This window comes from Erithacus rubecula (assembly GCF_903797595.1).
Source record: "Erithacus rubecula genome assembly, chromosome: 24".
In the NCBI taxonomy this organism is placed as follows: domain Eukaryota; kingdom Metazoa; phylum Chordata; class Aves; order Passeriformes; family Muscicapidae; genus Erithacus; species Erithacus rubecula.
In genome coordinates, this window is record NC_136676.1 from 138,981 (window position 1) to 160,134 (window position 21,154).

The 21,154-nt window shown below is 45.9% G+C and overlaps 1 protein-coding gene and 1 long non-coding RNA gene across 2 annotated transcripts in view; both read left to right on the forward strand.

Annotated features, from left to right (window-relative positions):
- The window catches only part of LOC306812130, a 108,230-nt gene extending 92,521 nt beyond the window's left edge, over positions 1 to 15,709 (forward strand). The window contains exons 2-3 of the long non-coding RNA XR_013776800.1: positions 14,101 to 14,904; positions 15,084 to 15,709. This is a non-coding gene — a long non-coding RNA (uncharacterized lncRNA). The remainder of the gene's footprint in view (positions 1 to 14,100; positions 14,905 to 15,083) is intronic.
- Positions 1 to 16,439, forward strand: part of LOC306812126 (uncharacterized protein) — a 112,556-nt gene extending 96,117 nt beyond the window's left edge. Inside the window, exon 4 of the mRNA XM_079326407.1 lies at positions 16,184 to 16,439. The gene's annotated coding sequence lies outside the window, so the exon portion shown is untranslated. The remainder of the gene's footprint in view (positions 1 to 16,183) is intronic.
- The last annotated feature ends 4,715 nt before the right edge of the window (positions 16,440 to 21,154 follow it).

Here is a 21,154-nt window from a genome sequence, read left to right on the forward strand (position 1 = left end):
GGCACAGTTTAGCAGCACAGACACAGCACAAGGACTTTAACGACCCTCTCAGGGCTTTGGTGCTGTTTACATAAGACTCAGTCCCAGAGAGAGTGTTTTTCAAATAAACTTCTCAAAATTTAAAGTCAGATTCAACCTCAAAAGTTTCTTTAACTTTTAATGGATTCCACTGAGACACACAACTGTGAAAGTGTCTCCAGGTTCCAGTTAGAGCAGAACACTGGTGGCAAGGATGACAAATTTGGACAAACAAGGGAAAGGTGTCTCTGATGCTGAGCAAACCTGCATGTTTTTCAGGAATGCAAAGGGCCAAGGGCTAAGCCCCAGCCCCTGGCAAGGCATATCCTGTCCCTCCCTCATTGCTCAGGGCTCTTCCCGGGGCACTGGGCTCTGGGGATGTGCAATGCCAAGGGCAGGAGCATGGGCCGGCCCCTGCCAGGCTGCTGAGCAGGGAGGGACAAGGAGGCAATGAGGCCCCAGCACAGCAAGGCTTACTTGTCCCCTGCTGGCCTCAGGCCCAGGGGACCAGACATGGTCCAAGTGCTGCAGGAGTTGGCTCTGGCAGGGCTTTTCAGCTGCTGCCCACCCCTGTGCCCTCTGCAGCCCAGGCTGTCCTACAGTGTTGTCACAATCTGCTCAACCCGAACGGGAGTCATGATGGTTCGTTCAACCCCACAGTGCAAAAGAGAAAAGGCAAGAGACTCAGGTTTGTTTAGCAGAAAGCAGTAATGCAGTTTATTACATGCTAACTATCAAGTTTTGTAATACAGAGAGAGAGAGAGATAAAAGGGGAGAGAGAGGGAAGGATCGGATATAGCTACCAACAGAAGAGACGCATCCTCGTAGTCATCCGACAAGACGCATCTTCTATCCATTGGAGAGAAAGACATCTCCAAGTCTTCTTTAAGAAAGTCACTTTCTATAGTCCTTTTCCAAAGTGGGTGGCCTCTGGCCTAAAGGTGGGAAGATTTATGGACTATTGTGTGTGGAGAGCGTAGCCCCGTGACGCAGGAGCGGGGACAGGGTGCAATAACCGGCACCCTGCAGCACCATGACAAGCACCAGGCACAGCTACAAACAGTCCTTGGCCTGCAAGCATCCACCTCGGCCAGGCCGGAGCTCCTGGTCAGGGCAAGTGGTGCAGTCTCAGGGCCCAGTCTCTGATGATGGTCGTGAGGCAGATCAGAGAAAACTTCGGACCCATTCTTACACCAGCCTGTGGCTCACGATCATCAGCAGGAGCACTTCCTTCATGGTGTTGTGGTGAAGTCTTCAGGACTCATCCAAGTGTGTAGCATGTCCTGGAAAACAGAGACAGAGAGTAGGACAGAAGAGAAAAGTAAGGAAAAAGATAAGGGAAAGGCAAAAGGAGAAAGAAAACAGAACAGATAATCAATTTAACAATAAATTTCAATTTCTGATTACAAAAGACAAATAAACAATTTAAATCAATGTTAATAAGTTTTCAATTTCAATTTTTGATTTAACAGCAATAATTTCTTGGTTAAAATATAATAATCAGTTAACAATCAATATTCAGTTTCAACTCCTGATTGCAAAGAAATAAATAAGCAATTTAAATTGATATTTATAAATTTGATCAATTTAACAATAAATTTCAATTTCTGATTACAAAAGACAAATAAACAATTTAAATCAATGTTTCAATTTCAATTTTTTGATTTAATAATAATAATTTCTTGGTTAAAATATAATAATCAGTTTGAATCAATACTTAAAGAAAATGCATCATAATTAAATAATAACTAAAAATCAATCTTAACCAATATTCATGATGCAATACAACAAGATAAACAATTTTAAAACATGCAATTTTCAAATTACAAATTAAATAATTAGTTTCATTTTAAAAAGGAGCACAACTAAAATAAGCAAATTTAAAACAAGCAATTTTAGTAAAGATACAGACACAAAGATTGAAATGATTTTTCATACTCATTGCCAAAATCTACGAAAATACTATCACAAGCAGTTCTAAAGCATGCACACCCATTGCCCATATACTCCAGTAGTGTTTCAGGAATATCCTTTGGATAACTTTCAAAGTTACAGTAATTCTGTTCTTTGTCTAAGCAAATATTGTGAACTCCGATTACATTACTTTCACAGATAAATCCTTGTTGTTCCCAGACAATGTAAGTTTCCAAATTAATAGTTTGTTACTTTTCACCAATTTGGCAGGCCCATTCTCTGTGCTTGAAAGGATAGAGAATAGCTCTGTCGTGATTCAGCCCTAATGCAGTGATAGGGAATATTGAATGTACTGCAGCATTACATATGGTCAGTGCAAAGGCTGTGGCTGTGATTTTGGTGGGGTAGTAGTTTCACCAGGATTGGAATTATTTTTCAAAATCATGGACATTATCCCAAATTATTCTCTGAATTTCAGTAGGAAAAGTGCCTTCCTCAGCTTCTCATACAATTGAGGCAGCAACTGACTGCATCCACAATTGAGCCTGGATACAGCAGAGAGCTAAAGAAATGTTAGCCAAATTATTCATTAATACTTCTAAATCAATACTATTCAAAATTCCCAATCTTGTTCCCACAACACCGGTTATGTCTCGTTTGTTTCTTGAAAGGATCTGTTTTTGCAACCAGGTTGTGCACCCTTAGAAAAGATGAACAAGCTGGCTGAATTACTGAGACATTGTTTTGCATTGACAATTTGACTTGCTTTGAAAGACCATGCTGAATTAAACAATATTTGTTGTTGGGCAGTTTTCTTAATTAAATAGGGTCCAATTTAAAAAATTTTTCAGGCTCAGCATAACTGGTGGTTGGGTTGTAGGTGTTACAACATTAACATTGAGTTTTTTCAGTATTTTGCATTGGTTTTACCACACATAATTTTAAGAGAAAATTGCACAACAGTTCAATTTTGATTCTGAATCTTCACAAAATAAAACACAGCTGTAAGGTCCTGTGCCATAATTGTATACAGGTTCAATGAGGGATTCATCAATTAATCTTCATGTTCCATGGCTTTATTCTGTGAAAAATAAACACAACAGAATCTGCCACAAAGAGGCAGGAGGTTAAAATGACGGAACTATTCAGCATGTAACACAGACTGGAATTCTGTTAACTTCCCAATCATTTTGCTGCCAGAAAGGAAGCCATTCTGTGTCTCCTTTAAACACTTCACAAGAGTCAGTGTAGTTGCAAACAAAGGAGGCACTCCACACTTCAAGCTGGAAAACACTCCAAACAACCATCAGCACTCCAACCCAAGAGCCACCCCCTCCCCCAGCAATAATTTGTTCAGGAGAAGCATTAGTGAAAGAAGAATTAGTGAACAAAGATTGTGTGGGGGAGAAAGCAGAGGCTAATTTAATTACCGAGGCAGGTTTGTCATAGCTGCTGACCAAGGTCTCAGTTTCTGTTTTTGTCAGATTTTTTACAGTTCCTTCTGTTACTGAGGATTTATGGGCCACCCCGTCAGGGGGCGCAGTCGAAGTAGTGACTGTCTTCAAAAACTTCACTTGCTGAGAAGGTTATAAATTTTCTCTGAGGCAATTTGTAAGTTAAGGCTTTCCAAATGGGGGAGTCATTTTTGTTGGGTGTTCCCCACAACTTCTATTTCATCTCCTCCCACAAGGCCATCATCAGTATATTGATAAACAGCCCCATTGTCAGATTTGGGTTTTTGGATTGGCCATACAGGGGAGTTTTGCAAGTCCTGTATAACTGGTTTGAGCTTTTCTTTGGCACCAGAGGGAAGAGGGTATCGTTAACATTTACAGGTAATTGCATAGGTGATTTATAGCCAGCAGTGAATTTTATTTCATGTATAATTTGCAAGCACGCAGCTTTGTGAATGTTTTCTAGGAGTTGGTTGGGTGCACCAACTAAAGCTACAAGGTCTCCCCTTTCCAAGGGGTTAAGCCCCCATGCCCAATAAACTGCGCACTGAGTTGGGGACCATAAGTTACATTTGACTTCTGTTGCTAAGAAGGCTCCATGGCCCCAGAGCCTACTAGCTGCTTGTTCTGATAATTCAGTAGCAGTGTGCAGGATTTTTGTAGTTATTTGTGGGTCAAAATTCTCATCATTGATAAAATAGTATTCTCTTTTAACCACAGGTTTCAAGCTAGGGCAGCAATGTTCCCCACTATTTTTCATCAGAGTTAGTTCTTTTTGAGGATATAATAGATTAACTTTTTGAAAGGACAGGTGTCTGCCAGTAAAGGCAGAAGTTTCCCTTTGAAATAGACTTTAGTTCCACTGCCCCAAGTATTATAGTTGTTTGAATCAAGGACTCTGAGGCAGAGATAAGGGGGTGGGAATAACAGCTCTTTTACTAATCTATCTAACTGTACAAGCAGAAAACAACAACAGTTGTTAAAATTGCTAACAGAACAGAATAGATAACTCAGTTTCAGTCCCTTTAGATACAAACACGCTGTCTCTGTGCTAAGTCCCAGTCCTGCAGCTGGAACAAAGCCCGGAGCTGCAGAGGGCAGGCGGGAGTGGAGGCGGGAAGTGGGGGGCGGCAGCCATGCCGGTCTCAGGTGGGAACGGGCAGCTCTTCGCTCACTGTTTGTGTCCGGGTGATCAGCTCTGTCCGCAGAGCAGGAGGCTGGAACGGGGCAGATGCAGGGCAGGTGATCACAGACTGTCTGGCTCTCCTGTGTTCCACACCGTGGGGCTGCAGACGGGCCATCCTCCTCTGAGCTGGAGGATTTGAAATTCCCAACATCTGAAATGTGGTTATTCCATGGGAATTTAGGAGGGGAACTGGAGGATGCTAAATTCCCAATGCCCAGAATGCTGCAATTCCATAGTTCTAGTGGGAATCTAGGAGGGAAGAAGGATGATTCAAACTCTCAATGCATGGAATTCTGTTAATGCATGGGAATTACTAAGGGGAACTGGAGGGTTCAAAATTCCCAACACCAAGATTGCCATTATTCCATGGGAATTTGGGAGGGTAACTGGGGTATTCTAAATTCCTGACACCAGCAATGCTGCTATTGCATGGGAAGAAACTGGGCTTCTGAACAGCAAACTAAAGTGATTTTACAGAAGCCAATTTATTGTTTAAAATTGACCCCAATTATACATTTCTAGAACCATCACCCACGTGGGAACACACTTTATAATTAGTAATTTTAGGATATTAATCCACCCCTTCAACCCTCCAAAAGTCTGTAATTGGTGCTCTTCACAATCTTCGCCGCCCCCTGCTATCTTGAATTTTCTTATCTTGGTATTTGATGTTTTAAACATCTTTGCTATTTTACTGCATTTTATAATTACCTCTTATTTTATTCTTATTTTAATTTTATCTTATCTTGATTTTATCTTAATCTTATCTTAATCATTATACTATCTTTACACTATTTTATCTTTTTATATTATCTTACTGTTATTCTATCTTTTATATTTTTCTTTTTAAAATTTATTATATTCCATTTTATTTTTATTTTATCACTTTTTTTCTATTTTATTCTATTTTATTCTATTACATCTTATTCTATTTTATTTTATTTTATTTTGTTTTGTTTTATCTTACCTTTATTTAATGAATCATTAACTTTATTTATGGAAGAAACAATGTGCTAACAACTAACAAAAATATTTAAACTCCTTTAATTCTACTTTTTAACAATCCCTGTATTCTCCATTTTTAAACTATTCATCTAAACTTTAATTGTCTACGGATAGCTTCTTCATATTATTTTGCAATTGTTTAATTTTGTTGTGAATGGATGCAGAATGTTAGAAAGATTCATACAACACATCTCATTAAAATTTTCCCACCTGTGTTCATGTGCTGATAACAAAAATCTACAGAAGCTTTATTTTGCAACGTTGCATGTTTAATACTATCTACATCAGTGAACACTTGTTTCAAAACAGTGGAAGTAATATTTAATTGTTCAGTCACTTAATATTTCAGCTTGTTGAGCATAGTCAATGCTTTAGCAGCAGCAACTTGGGGAGAAAATTGATGTTATTATTTGAACTGGAGCTTCTCAGAATTCTACACTATTGTAGCAATCAGGCTTTAAACTCCTAACTTCGTTTTTTAACTCTTTTGCTGTACCTTGTTTTCTAAGGGGTCTGATTCAACATTTCATGCACACTAGGGGCAAACATAGTCAGCTTTTTTAAGTAACTACTAAAAGGACTACTTGGAATTGCAGGCTATGCCTTATTTTCACAAATTAGAAAAACATTTGGGGGAAGCAATCTTGCAATTACATTTTCTTTAGCACTCTCAGCGTAAATCTAATTGTGAGAATACTGAGTTATATTCTTGTACTAGGGAGAATTAGGTTTTAAAACAACACTATTGGTTTTGGGACATGGGACTAAAGCATCACTCAAGTTAACTAATTTCAAATTCAAAGAATAATTGAAAAAAAAGTAAGAATTTCTAGAAACTGACTTTAACAATTATTTCTTTGGGCTCTAATTTATTCTTCTTCAGTGACCGTGTTATCATACTTGCTTAAAAACATTCTCTATTTGGATCAATTCTTAATCTTTTTGCATACATCCACTTTTGTAGTACTTTTAATTATGTTGCCCTAAGGATTTTCTGTTTCCACTCCTTCCGCTGTGATGTACGGCTTTTTTCTAGGTTTTACCCATTTTACAAAATCAGCAAAGTTAGTCATTGGAACACTAATTAAACATGTACGAAAAGGATCTCTTGACTTGGCTAAAGATAAACAAAGAGAATTTACTTCAGCTGCGTCAGCCTAAGTGAGCTGCATTTTTCGAGGATGCTATTTTGGTGGGCTGGTTTATTCTGCACTCTTGATGTTACTGGCTGTTACAATGGACAGGAGAAAAATCACAGAAGCTTACATCTCTAATTTAACACTGTTCTTCATCCTTATTTGCTTCTTTGTGCCTTTTTTACTTTCTTGAGCTTTTTTGTTTTGCTGAGTTTCTTCAATTCTTACAGCCACCTTGTTCGCCTCCAATTTTTAGGTCTAACTTTTCAATTTTCAGGGAACTAGAGATTTTTCTCACATTTAATACCTTTGAGGTTTTTTGTCTTTCTTTCGCCTGAGGTTTTTGGATTAGCCTACAATACTACAAAACAGCTTGTGCAAATTGCTCTTAATTTTCAAACAGACTTAAAACTTCTCTACCTGTCTTATTTGAATTAACTGTTATACCTGTTACTTGTATCAAAACTGCCTTAGCGTTGAAATCTTGAAAGTGCTGCTGTCTACAAACTGAGCACTTTGGGAATGCTTCTCCTTTAAACTGAATTCACTTTAAGAACTTGAAACAAAAAATATCTAAAGAAAATTATTTAGAATACAATACCATGATAATGACATGAGGCTTTTTCTTAACAAGTTACTTTCTAAGTTTCCAGACAGGGTTGTGTTTCAGCAGTCCTGTTCCTGTTTGGGTCATGAAAGCTACACGGTAGTTAGGAAATACGTCTTCTGACTGGGCCTCATTTTCTTGGAGACAGTTGATGCCTGCTCAATTGAATAGGTGATTACTTTGAACTTGCTAATGATAGAAACACATGCACATCTTCTCTTTAAGTTAGTAAATCAATTAGGCTTTGTTATTATACATTCAGTTGAAGAATTTCATGCGTAGTGAGATCAAAATCTTACAGCAATCAGGAATAATTCAGATATAGCAATTAAAAACATTTTTACTATCAGACATAATTAATTACACATGTGAAGTTAGATGATTACTAAGCACTAAAACACTGTATTATCATCCCAGTGTCTGTAACAGCTGATAAGCTTTAAATCAGTGAAGAACTGGATAATCACTTCTGGAAAATTATTTCTAAGCTCACTCTAAAAAAATAGGTCTAGATGTCATATTGCTAGGGTTAAATTGCCAAGTCAAAGCAACTCGAGTGTGGTTTTGATGCAGAAAACACCTGGGTCTGTTGGCAGTTTCTTATCCAGGCAGAGCCAGGGAGTGGCCAGAGCCCAGGCTTTAATTGGAAGAGAATTCCTTGACATATCTTTAAAAAAAACTAAGACTTTTAACAACAGAACCTTCAACTAAACACTTTAGGGAGAGACAGCAATTAAACCCTTTCAGCATTCATCTCTCTCTCAAGTTTTTATGTAGGCTTGTTTTCTTTCACAAGAACTACAAGATCATCAGTTTACAGGAAACTTCCAACGAGGCTCAGATATCATTACTTGGAACTCTGAAAATACTTAAAATCATGAGACAACAGAGAGCAGCCTGGATAAAAGAGATACATATGCAACTAAAAAAGAAACAGAAAATATCTTGAAAATGATACGTTCATAGATAATTGCACCAAGAGATGTTAAAACGCATAATAAATGCTGACTGTGCATACAACAAATACAATATCAACATCTTATGAGTTTGCCTATTACAAAATTGGTAAATTCACACTATCCAATCAATAGTGTTAATTATCACTTTAGTAAAACAAAAGCACGCTTAAAAAAACTCAGTTAATCAGTATTAATACTAAACATACCTGGAACACAACATTGTCTAAACTTAGTGACACTGAAACTTAATAGAAATTAAATCTAACAGAATTTGCTTAATATAACTTAGCCTTAGTTAATTTTAACAGAACATATTTGGACTCTAAAAAACCATTCGTGAAGGAAGAGCTCCCTGAACTGAAAGTACACAAACATTTTCTGCCTGTAAATATTGTTGGGTATATAAATTTCTAATTGTTATACTAAAAACTAATACCATTATAACTATGCTACAGTGCACTCAGATAGTTTTGAACTCTTCTAGTAAAACCGTAAAAACCACTTTAACCACTAACCACTTTTAACTGTCTCCCTCTTTTTCTTTTTTCTTTTTTGTTTTTCTTCGTCTTTTTCTTTTTTTTTTTTTGTTTTTGTTTTTGTTTTTGGTTGGTTTTTTGGGGTTTTTTTTTTTTTTTTTTGTTTGTTGGGTTTTTGGGGGTTTTGGGTTCATTTTTTTTTTTTTTTTTGGCGGGGGCGGGGGAAGAGCGCCCCTCAGGGGAACACCGCAGCCTGCGCCAGCGCCGCCGAGCACCGGGCCGGAAAAACACCTTTTTCCCAGCACCATCTCTGGGGCAATGACCCCCAAGCCCAAGGCTCTTTTCACCTGGCCCGGGCCCCTTCTCCCTTCTTTTGCTGCATACGCTCCAAACTAAGAGACTGAAACGGAGGATCCAGCATTCTTCGCATTCCTCGGCACAGGCCGAAACTAACAAACTTTCCTCGGGACCACTCACTCCCGAGAGCCGAACCCGTTGATCTGTGCCGGCACCAGCCCGTGAGACCGGCACCGGGACACGCAGCTTTTGCGGGGAAATTGCTGTCTTTTCTCTTCGCCCCCGCGATCAGAAGCCATTGGGCTTTTTTTCTCTCTCTGATTTGTCGATTGACTGAAGTTCTTTAGTTGTGCAAATTTTCTCTTTCGAGGGGCAATCACTCTGCACATGCGAATATTCATGATCTACATTTGAATGCCCGCTCTGACTGAGCTCTGGTAACTGTCTTCTTAGGGCTGCTGTTAACTCTTCTGGGGACACCCCAGGACAGCCCATAAGTTCTTCTGGTTCCGATGTTGGCAAGGAAGCATCTATTTCTATGTTTTCTGATTCCAATACAGACTGCGAGGCCGCGCTGCCACTGCCTGAGACTTTCCACAGAGCCTGCAACTTCTGTCTCAGGGACGGCTGACGGTAAGAACCGAGTGACTGTCTCTCCCCTCAATAAGCACTCTCGTTCAAACGCTGCAAAGGCAGCTGCAGGGTCACCCGAAATAAATCCTTTCTTGACCCTATCTAAATAGCCTTTTTAAACCCTCTGGGTCGTACTTGACTGCTGTCACAGAGAGGACATGCTGGAGGATATTCAACTTTGTCCGCATTTCTTGCTTTTCTTTCAATAATAATTTCTCCATCCCTCCAGCCCCAGCCGTTCACCTTTTCCGTAGTTCTTCACTGCGCTGCACACGGCTTTTCTCTCGGAGCTTTTCTCGGGAACTTCTTGGTCCCGTGCTCCTGCCGGCTTTCCTCCGATCCGCTCTTCATCATCTTCTCTCTCTCCCACGTTCTTTGGGTTCTCTCTGGAGTCGCGCTCCGACCCCGCTGCCGTGGTCCGGCTACAGCAGCCCAGGCTGCGCTTCTGCTTCTTCACTCCGTGGACCCCTTTCAGACACTAAGGTTAAAAAGTTTTGGCTCACTTCATGCGCCATGTGTACGGTTTACCACATCGCCAGGGTCACCAAATGCAGGAAAAAACTGGACTTGTGAACAGCAAACTAATGTGATTTTTGCAGAAGCTGATTTATTGTTTACATTTGACCTCGATTATACATTTCTAGAACCATCACCCACGTGGGAACACACTTTACAATTAGTAATTTTAGAATATTAAACCACCCCTTCAACCCCCCAGAAGTCTGTAATTGGTGCTCTTCACAATCTTCGCCGCCCCCTGCTATCTTGAATCTTCTAATCTCGGTATTCGATGTTTTCAACATCTTCTCTCCCTATTTAGCACAGTTGATGTCCTAGCGTCCTTGGGGGGTTTCAAACAAGTTATTGAAAACCTCCCAAAATTTTCTCATGCTGTGCACCTGTTGTAAACACTGATCTAAACTGAGAAATACACAAAGACAGCGAGCGTGTGAAAGGGACATGAGAACTAAGAGCAAAATGTGCAGCAATAACTGAACAGCAAAACAAAGCAACTAAATATAGTTTATTGTCTGGTGCACACACACAAGGCCCAGATTTGTACAGACATGTCCAGCGGGGCTCAAACGCCATTCACCACTGCAACAGCCAGGGGGTCTGAGGGTCTCTAGAGGAGAATTTTGGGGTTCTTAAAGGCAATTTCTGGGAAATTTGGGCTCTTTCCAGGGAATTCTTGGAGTCCCTCTAGGGAATTTTGTGGTTCCTATGGAAAATTTTTGGAAATGGTCCTTAAGGGAATTTTGGGGTCTCATGGTAATTTTGTGGTTCTCATAAGAAAATTATGGGGTGATTAAAGGGAATTTCACTGTGTTTGTAGGGAATTTCAGGGCCTATATTGAGAATTTTGAGAATTATGGGGTCTACACCAGGAAGTTTATTTTATTAACTTTGTGTCCGAACATGGGAATTTTTAAGTTTCTATTGTAATTTTTGCAATGCTGTAGTCCTCAACTGGAATTTTGGAGGATGCCATAGAGTATTTTTGGGATTTTTGGGGTCTCTATAAAAGGACTTGGGTCCAAACATGGGAGGTTTAGTTTCTCCAGAGGAAATTTCTAGAATGTCATAAGGGAATATTTGGCAATTCAGAGTTCAAATGTGAGAATTTGGGGGGAGGGTGAGGGATTTTGGGTGCTGAAATTAGGAACAGCTTACATGAAGCCTATGAAACCCAGGGCTCTGATTTTAGGGTGATTTTGTCTCCCTTGGGGGGTTTCAGACCAGTTTGGGTGTTTAGGTCCATTTGGGTGCTTTTAGGAAAAAACAGGCACTTTCAGGGTTGACTTTCCAGCCATCAGGGAAATTGAAGGGTGATTTTGGGCCAGTTGCATGGGTTTTTAATCACTTTGGGAAATTTTAGACCCCTTGATTAGATTTTAAGCCCATTTGGCTGATTTCAGGCCAAACCATGTGAGGATACAGAGTGGATTTATGGGCCTTTGTCTGTTTCTAAGCTAAACCTGATCAATTCTCAGATGAATTTTAGGCCCCTTTGGATAATGTTAGGGCCATTTGGATGATTTAAGACGCCTTTGTGTAAATGTGTGCATTTGAGGGCCTTTATTGGTGATTTTAGGCCAAACCGGATCCATATAAAACCGCGCGGCGTTTTGGCCCCGCCCCCTTCCCCATACAGTTCCTGCCCTTCCCTTGACCCCGCCTCTTTTCCCTCACAGTTCCCGCCCTTCCCTTGACCCTGCCCTTCCCTGTTCTGGGTTCTGGAACGGGGGAGGAGGAGGAGGGAGGGAGGAAGAAGTGGAGCAGCGGCAGAAGCAGGAGGAGACAAGGAACAATTCGAGCACTAGCCCGGAGCTGAACTCGCAGTCCCCCCGGGACCATTGCCTCCCATCCCGCAGGTGCCCGGGGACGGGGAGCTCGTCCCAAATATCCCGGGAGGGTCCCTGGATTTGGGGATTTTTGAGGGGGATGTTTGGATCTTGCTGGGCTCCAGAGGCGCAGATCGCCCTCGGGGGGCATGTACAGGGGTCCCCAGGAGGTGTTTTTGGGGGTCCCGGTGGGTGCGGGCAGAGTCCCGGTGGGGGGCGGGGGGATGCGGGTCCCCCCGTGGTGGGGGTTGGGCTTCCCGGGCCGGGCCCTGCGAGCTCTGCCAGGGCCACGTGGGGAGCGTGCAGAAGCGGCGGGGGACGGCGATTTGGGGGAGCCCCAGGAGAGGCGCAGCTTCCCTGAGCGGGAGCGCAGAGACAGGAGAGCCCCAGAAGGGCAAAGCGGGGAGCCTGGGATTGCCGTGACCCCGGCGGGGAGTGCGGGGGCTGGAGGGGCGACACGGCCGGGAAAGGGGTTCGGGACTCCCGGTGCCGCCAGTGGCTGCTCCCAGGATGAGCCCAGTTGCTCCCTGGAATTCCCTATTATGGTGTAATTTGCCACAGCACGATCCCAGTTGCACCCAGCTGCTCCCACTTTGTTCCAGTGTGTTCCCAATTCTCCCAGTTTTCCCTAGCACAGTCCCAGTCACTCGCAGTATCAGTCCAGTATGATCCAGTCTCTGCCAGAATAGTTCCAGTTGTTTCCAGTTCCTTCCAGGATGATCCCTAGAATAGCCCCAATCTCTCTCAGCATTGTCTCGCTCTCTCCCAGTTTCCCCCAGTGTGGTTCCTGTCCCCCCAGTGTGGTTAGAGACACTCATCACATCCCAGTTTCCCCAGTTAGGTTCCAGTTACCTCAGAATGATGCCAGTCTTTCTCAGTTATTCTCAGTTGTCTCCTGCCTCATCCCAGTTTCTGTCAGTGTCCCATACTTCCTGTTGCTCCCAGTATGATCCATGTTATGGTCTCAGTCCTCTCAGCAAGGTTCCAGTACCTTCCAGTTGACCCCAGTTTCTCCCAATGTGTCCACATTTTCCTCCCAACCTGGGCCAAGTAGCTCCTAGTAACCCTCAGTCAGGTTCCACTCACATTCACTGTAATCCCAGTTACTCTCAGGATAGCCCCAATAGGACCCATAGTCAGTCCCAGTATGGTTCCAGTCATCTCCAGTATGACCCCAGTCACTCCCACTGTGCACCCAGTTGTTCCCAGTGCATCCCAGTATGGTTCGGGTTGTGGCCAGCACTTTTCCTGTCACTCCCAGTCTGATTGTAGTGTGATCCGAGTCATTCTGGGACATTCCCAGTACTATTCCAGTCACTCCCAGTACAATCCCAGGTAGTTCCAGTGGGATCCCAGTGTGACTCTGACATGGGTACAGTTGCTCCCATTATCATCCAGTGTGGTTCCTGTTGCTCCCATTTCCTCTCACTGTGGTTTCAGTCTCTTCCGGTGCATCCCAGTTGCCACCAGCATGTTCCCAGTCACTCCCAGTTGTCCTCAGCTGCTTCCAGACTGATCCCAGTTGCTCATAGGCTCTTCCAGTCGCCCTCAGTGGAGTCCCAGTTGCTGCCAGTATGATGCAGTAGGATCCCAGTCCTTCTGAGCATGGTTCCAGTTGCTCCCAGTTCCTCCCAGTGTGATCCCAGCTGCTCCTAGCACAGTCCCAGTCACTCCATAGATGATCCCAGTCCCTTCCTGCAGGGTCCCACTTGTTCCCAGTTTCCCCCAGTATAGAGTAGTATCTCCCAGTGACTCCCCAGTGTCCCCCAGTGTGGTCCAAGTTCTCCCCCGCATGGTCACTATTCCCACTGTGCTTCCAGTACCCCCAGTATGATTACTCTCATTATATCAGTTCTCCCAGGTGCCCCTAGCACAGTCCCAGTCACTCCCAGTACTATCCCAGTATGGGTGCGTATGATGCCAGTCTCTGATGGCAGGCCCCCAGTCACTCAGACTTGCCCCCAATTGCCCCAGCATGGTCCCAGTTTTCCCCCCAGCCCATTCCCAGTCACTCCCAGTTACATTTCAGTCACCACCCCTATGGTCTCGTACACTCCCAGTATATGCCAGTTGCCCTGAACAATCTCATAGTCATTTCCAGGCACTCCCAGTTACCTTAGCGTGGTTCACTTGCCCCCAGTTTTATTCCAGTTGTCCCTAGAATAGTACCAGTGCCTCTCAGCATGGTTTGTTTATATTTTTTAGGGAGGGGGAATGTTTGGAGAATGCAGAACTCCAGAGCAGCGTAGAAAATGCCCCTTGGGCACACACTGGTGGATTCTGGTGGCAGAGGCAGCCTAGAGGAGCAGAGCCCTGTGTCCCCCAGGACCCCAAAGTGGGGAGCCCAGAGAGGGGAGAGCACCGCCATTGGTGGGACCCTCAACAGCCTGGAGAGGGGCAGGGGGGAACTCCTTGGACCCCCATCAACCCAAAGCAGAGAATAAGGGGAGAAGGGACCCCAGGACCTCAAAATCCCCCAGCATCCCTAAATGGGGAGAGGGAAGAGGGGGGAACTTTTCAGATTCCTCGGAATCCCAGCAGCCTGGGGAGGGCGGGCACCGAGTAGATGGGGGGACCCCTAATACAAGCATGACCCCCAGCAGCTGGGAGAGGGGGAACCCCCAAACACCAAAGGGGAGGGACCATTCCCAGGAACTCCTGGGAGACATTTTCAGGGCTGAGTGTTGGTGTTTGGGAGGTTTTCATGGACCCCAGATGCCCAGGGACTTCTAGAGATGGACTTGGGCAGGAGGAACCTCCAACACAACGCGCTCATCCCTTGTTTTTCTCCAAACCAGGATTTCCCAACCCTTGGCCCGATGGAGGAAGAGGAGGCTGCAAGGAAGAGGAAGATGGCCCAAGAGCCCCAGGCAGGTGAGGAGAAAGTAAGTGCCCCTTTTTCCCTCTGTCCTGCTCCATCTCCCAGCCCAGCACGGGCTGCAGGACACCCCATTGCCAATGCTGTCCTGCTGGGGACATGCTGGGGGGATCTCCTTCCCCTTCACTATGGCACAGAGGCAAATCACATCCTCTGCTTGTCCTTCCCTGCCCAGACAAAGAGCTGAGCACGGAGACCAGGGAGGACAAATCCCCACGGCAGAACCTCGCGGAAGAGGCCGTTTGCAGTGGCTCCACAGTGCAAGAATCCAACTGGGAGGAAAAGCCGTGGAGATCCTGCACAAGGAGGGGCTGAAAACGCAGATCACAGGGATCTGAGGAGAAAAGACCCAGCCTGGGCCTGGCAGGGGGCCGGAAATGGAGCCAGAGCTTGGAGCTGGTGGTCCATGAGCAGCTTGGTGATGGGGAGAAGCCCCACAAGTGCTCGGAGTGTGGGATGAGCTTCAGATGGAGGTACCTCGTGACCTACCACCAGAGGATCCACACTGGGGAGAGGCCCTACAAGTGTGGGAAGTGTGGGAAGAGGTTTCAGACCAGAGGCACTCTCCTCAGGCACCAGTGCACGCACACAGACAAGAAGCCCTTCCGCTGCTTTGGCTGTGGGAACAGATTCAGGCAGAACTCCAAATTCACTAGACACCAGCACATCCACACTGAGGAAAAGCCCCACGAGTGTGAGGAGTGTAGGAGGAGCTTCAGCCAGAGCTCCAACCTGATCACCCATCAGAGGATCCACATGGGGGAGAGACCCTACAAGTGTAAGGAGTGTGGGAAGGGTTTCAGGCAGTGCCCACTATTGTCTGCCACCAGAGGATCTATACTGGGGAAAGGCCATACAAGTGTAGGGACTGTGAGAAGGGCTTCAGGCAGCGTTCCAACCTAATCACTCACCAAAGGATCCACACTGGGGAGAGGCCCGATGAGTGTTCTGAGTGTGAGAAGAGGTTTCCCACCAGCTCTGAACTCCTCCAGCACTACCAGACACACACAGAGGAGAGGCCCTATGAATGTCCTGACTGCGGGAAGGGCTTCAGGCAAAAGTGCCACCTCATATCCCACCAGCGCATCCACACCGGGGAAAAGCCCCACAAGTGTGGGGAATGTGGGATAAGCTTCAGCCAGTAATCTGATCTGCCACCAGAGGATCCACACTGGGGAGAGGCCCTACGAGTATGAGGAGTGTGGGAAGAGCTTCTCCCACAGCTCAAACTTGACCAGACACCAACAGAGGCACTGGTAAGGGAAACTCTGGAAGTGCCCCGAGTGCAGGAAGAGTTTTGTGCACTGCTCCAACTCCATCCCCCACTGCAAGACTCAACATTGGGCAGAGCCCTGGTGACCTACATTCCCTGGGATCCATGTTGGGAAGACACCTGCCTGGTTATCCTTTTGTTTTGGCCTTTGTTTCTCTCTCTTCTCCATCTCTTTGTGCTCCTAAAGCCAAGAGGGATTGATCTGTCACCTCAAAACCTCCCAAATCCAAGTAAAAACACCTCAATTTTGACTCAAAAGGGATCAGTCCTGTTCAAAGTGCCTTGTTCCTTCCACAAAACATCTCCATTCCACACGAACCTTACTGGATTCCGCTGCCACCAGGGTGAGAAGGGGTTGGAAGGAAATTGAGAGAAGTGGGATCCAAATTTGGAGTGGTGGGATTGGGATTGTGTGGGGCTGGTTGGGAGTAAGTAGTAAATAAAACTTTGACAATTCCCGATTTCTGTCCTATTCACTTTCAGTCAGTTCCAGTTCTGTTTTCAGTGGCACCTTCTCAGCTGATTGTGTTTGTGTCCTCCTTTCTCTCCTGCCTCTCTCTGCCTGCTCTGTTTTTCTCTCAGGGTCTCCTTTGACCCAGGGCAGCTCCCACCAAAGACCCTGCCCTGATTCAATTCCCAGTGCAGAAGCTCCAATAGCCATGAGTGAAGTTCTGAAGACTGGCAGTGAAATGTCCCTGTAAGATCTTAGTGCACTTGGCTTTTGGCCCCTTCTGAAGAGCTTTGCCTTCAAGGGCAGGAACATCTTTTCCTGGCTGGGACTTGGAATTGCAGAGCCTGGCAGTGTGAGCCCTGCAGGACCATGCAGACTGGGATCATGGGAGCTGGGATGACATGGACTGAGATCCTCCAGACTGGGACTGCACAGACTGGGACCGCACAGACTGGGACCAGATAGATCAAGGCCATGCAGACTGGGATTGTACAAAGTGGCATCACGTGGACTGAGATTGTACAAACTGGGACCACATGGACTGGGATTGTACAATCTGGGACCATATGGATTGGGATGGCTGCTCCAGAACGATGCAAACTGAGGGGGTCCTGCCCCACCCAGGGATCCCTCCCAGTCCCACACGGGAGCACAGCCAGAAGTCCTCAGACTTAATGTGGAGGCCTCAGAGTGCTCAATGTGATCCTGGTACTGATCCCAGTCTGCGTGCCAGTCTCAGTCTCACTCTCACTCTCAGTCTCGGAGCACTCCTGGTGTCAGCCGCAGTTTCAGTTCGGATCCCAGTGTCGACCTCAGTCTTGGAACAGTCCCGGAGTGCTCCCTGTGCACATTCTGGTCCTGGTGTCAGTCTCCGTCCCAGAGCAGTGCTGGTCTCAGTCCCAATGGGTCTTACAGTCGTGCCAGTCTCGGTGTTGGTTTTGGTGCCGCTCTCAGTCTCAGTCCTGGAGTTCTCCCATTGCCAGCTCTAGTGTCCGTCTTGGTCTCAGTCTTGGTCCCAGTGCCAGTTCTGGGGCCGGTTTGGGCTCGGTGTCAGTCCCAGTCCCAGTGGCAGTCTTGTAGATGTGCCAGTTTCAGTTCTGGTGTCAGTTCTGTTCTCACTTTTGGTCTTGGTTCCAGTCCTGGGTCATTTTATCAACAATAGACAGAGAGACAGAGACTACGGGCTCTTGATCAGAATCCAAATTTATTGTGAGCTACATTTGCTTATACACCATTTTTAGGAAGGCAGTCATTTTTTACTAAATTCGTTCGGTTAAACATCACCCAGACAAACTTTACATTTCTCCTTATTTAGTTCAATCTTTTTTCCTGTCACCAGTCTCGATCCAATCTTCTTGTAATAATCAAAGCTCTGTTTGTTCTTGCCAAGGCGTCCTGGTTATCAAACTGCAAATGCCAATTAAATCTACAGAACTCTCTGACTCAGCTTCCACAGTGCTGGTCTCAGTCTGGGTCCGACAGCGGTGCCAGTCTCGGTGCCGGTTCTGTTTTCAATCTTGGACTCAATGTCGGTCTTGGTCTCGGTGTTAGAGCAGTCCCAGTTCCAGTGCTGGTACCAGTGCTGGTGTTGGTCCCAGAGTGCTCCAAGTGCCAATCTCAGTCTCTGTTCTGGTGCTGGAGCAGTGCCAATCTCAGTTGTGGAGCCAGTGACAGTCTTGGTCCTGGTTCCGGTGTCGCTCTGTCTCAGTCCCAGTGTTCTCCCGGTGCTGGTCCCAGTCCCAGAGCAGCCCTGGATCTCTACTAGTGCCCATCCCAGTGTCAGTGCTGGTCTCAGTCTTGGTCCCAGTGCCAATTCTGGGGCTGGTTTTGGTCTCTGTCTCTGTCCCAGTCTCAGTTTCAGTTCCAGTTCTGGAGTGGTGCTGGTCTCAGTTCTGGCGTGGGTTCTGTTCCCAGTCTTGGTCTCTGTAATGAATGGGCCAAGAGACCAGCTCTTTTTTCAAGATTCTATTGAAAATTAGCTCAGGGTGGGGCCCAAGGGGTCACACACAGCACCATTGCTCCCAATGGATGATGCAGAGGAGGAGGAGGAGGAGTTCAGCTTTGCTGTGCAGCAGAGCCAGAGAGTCCCTGGGAAGATGTATGGTGGCTCTTGGTCTAGGGGTGTCATGACGGATGAGTGCTGTTCATGTCATGGCGACAAGGGGAAAAAACTCTGGTGGGTGATTTAATCTTCTTCACTGTTTTCTCAACCTGGGAGTACCATTTTTTAGTCTCAGATGTTTTACTGGCTCGTTATTTTAGCAGTTTTTAGTACTGAATGCTAGCCCATGAGCACTTGCTGTCACGCCATTTTGGAGGGGGCAGTGGAGGTGGGTGTGGATCCAAGAGTAGATCCTGGGGTGGGGGAAGGGACAAAGAGCCGGGAGCATTAACAGTTTACAAAGGCATAAAACATTAACAATAAAGAGTCAACACAAACATCAATTAGAGTCAACTGGGTAGGCACACATCAACAGCAACAACTGCTGGGAAGACACCTTGTAGGGAAAAACTTGCATTTGGGGATTTATTCCCCACAGTCTCTGTCTCCATTTTCATTTCGGTCTCATTCTTGGAGCTGTTACTGGTTCTGGTGCTGGTCTCAGTCTTGGTCCTAAAGATGTTAGGCCCGTTTCATACATAACTGGGCAGTTTTAGGCTGGATTTTAAGTCCCTTTTGGACTATGTTAGGCAAATCTGGATGACTTTAGACTCCCTTTGTGTGGATTTGAGATCCCTTTGGCTGATTTTATGCCAAACTTGGTGGATTTAGGCTGCATTTTAGGAGCTTTAGGGTGATTTTAGTCCTAACCATGCCCTTCTAGGACCACGCAGCACTTTGGACTCGATCCTTCCTGACAGAGGTCCCGCCCTTCCCTTGACCCATCCCCAGTTCCCCCAAACCCCCAGTTCGGGGTTTGGAACGGGGGAGGAGGATGAGGACAAGGAGGAGGAGGGAGGGAGGAAGAGGCAGAGCAGCAGCAAAAGCAGGAGGAGCAAAGGAGCAAGTGAAGCCCGGAGCTCCCTGAACTTGCAGCCCTCCCAGGATGAGCCCAGTCACTCCCACTCATTTCCTATTGTGATGGAGTTTTGCCCCCAGGAGGGTCCCAGTTGCACCCAGTTCCTCCCAGTTTGGTCCAGTTTGTTTCCAGTTCTCCCAGTTGCCCCTAGCACAGTCCCAGTCACTCCCAGTACTATCCCAGTATGAGTCCAGTATGATGCCAGTCTCAGCCAGCAGGGCCCCAGTCACTCACACTTGCCCACATTTGCCCCAGCATGGTCCCAGTTTTCCCTCCGCCCAGTTAGGTCCCAGTCACCACCCCTATGGTCTCAAATAAACTCCAAGTATATCCCAGTTGCTTTGAACAATATTATAGTAATTTCCAGGCACTCCCAGTTACCTCACTGTGGTTCACTTGCCCCCTGTTTCATCCAAGTTGCCCCTAGAATAGTCCCAGTGCCTCTCAGCATGGTTTGTTTATATTTTTTAGGGAGAGGGAATGTTTGGAGAATGCAGAACTCCAAAGGTGATCCCAGTCACTCCCAGTCATTCCCTATTATGATGCAGCTTGCCATCAGCAAGGTCCCAGTAGGTCCAAGTTCCTTCCATTTTCATCCACTGTGTCCCAGTTCTCCCCCTTGCCCCAGTATAGTCCCAGTTACTCCCTGCCAGCATGACCCCAGTAGCCTCCAGTATAATCCCCGTGACTACCTGTCTCTCCCAGTATATCCCAGTCATCCCCAGCATGATGCCAGTCACTCTCACTTCTTCCCAGGTGCTTTCAGCCTGATTCCAGTTGTTTACAGCCACTCCCAGTCCATCCCAGTATGATTCCAGTCGCCCTCAGTGTGATCCCAGTCTCACCCAGCATGGACCCAGCTGCTTTCACTGTGATCCCAGTATGATCCCAGTTGCTGCCAGAATAGTTCCAGTTGTTCCCAGTTCCTCCCAGGATGATCCCTAGAATAGCCCCAGTCTCTCTCAGCATTGTCTCACTATCTCCCCTCTGCCCCCAGTGTGGTTCCTGTCCCCCAGTATGGTTACACACTCCCATTATATATCAATTTCCCCTGTAAGGTTCCAGTTACCTCAGAATGACATCAGTCTTGCCCAGTTTCTCCCAATTGTCTCCAGCCTCATCCCAGTTTCTGTCAGTGTCCCATACTCCTAGTTGTTCCCAGTATGATCCCTGTTCTGGCCTCAGTCCCCTCAGCATGGTTCCAGTACGTCCCAGTTGATTCTAGTTGCTCCCAATGTGTCCACATTTTCCTCCCAACATGGGCCAAGTAGCTCCCAGTGACCCCCAGTCAGGTTCTACTCACACTCACTGTATTCACAGTGGTACCCAGGATGATCCCAGTAGGACCCGTAGTCACTCCCAGTATGGTTCCAGCCCCTCCCAGTATGATCCGTTGTACCCAGTCATTCCCACTATGGTTCCAGTCCTCTCCAGAATGACCCCAGTCACTCCCAGATCCTTCCAGAATTATTCCACTCATGCCCAGAGTGACTCCCTGCCAC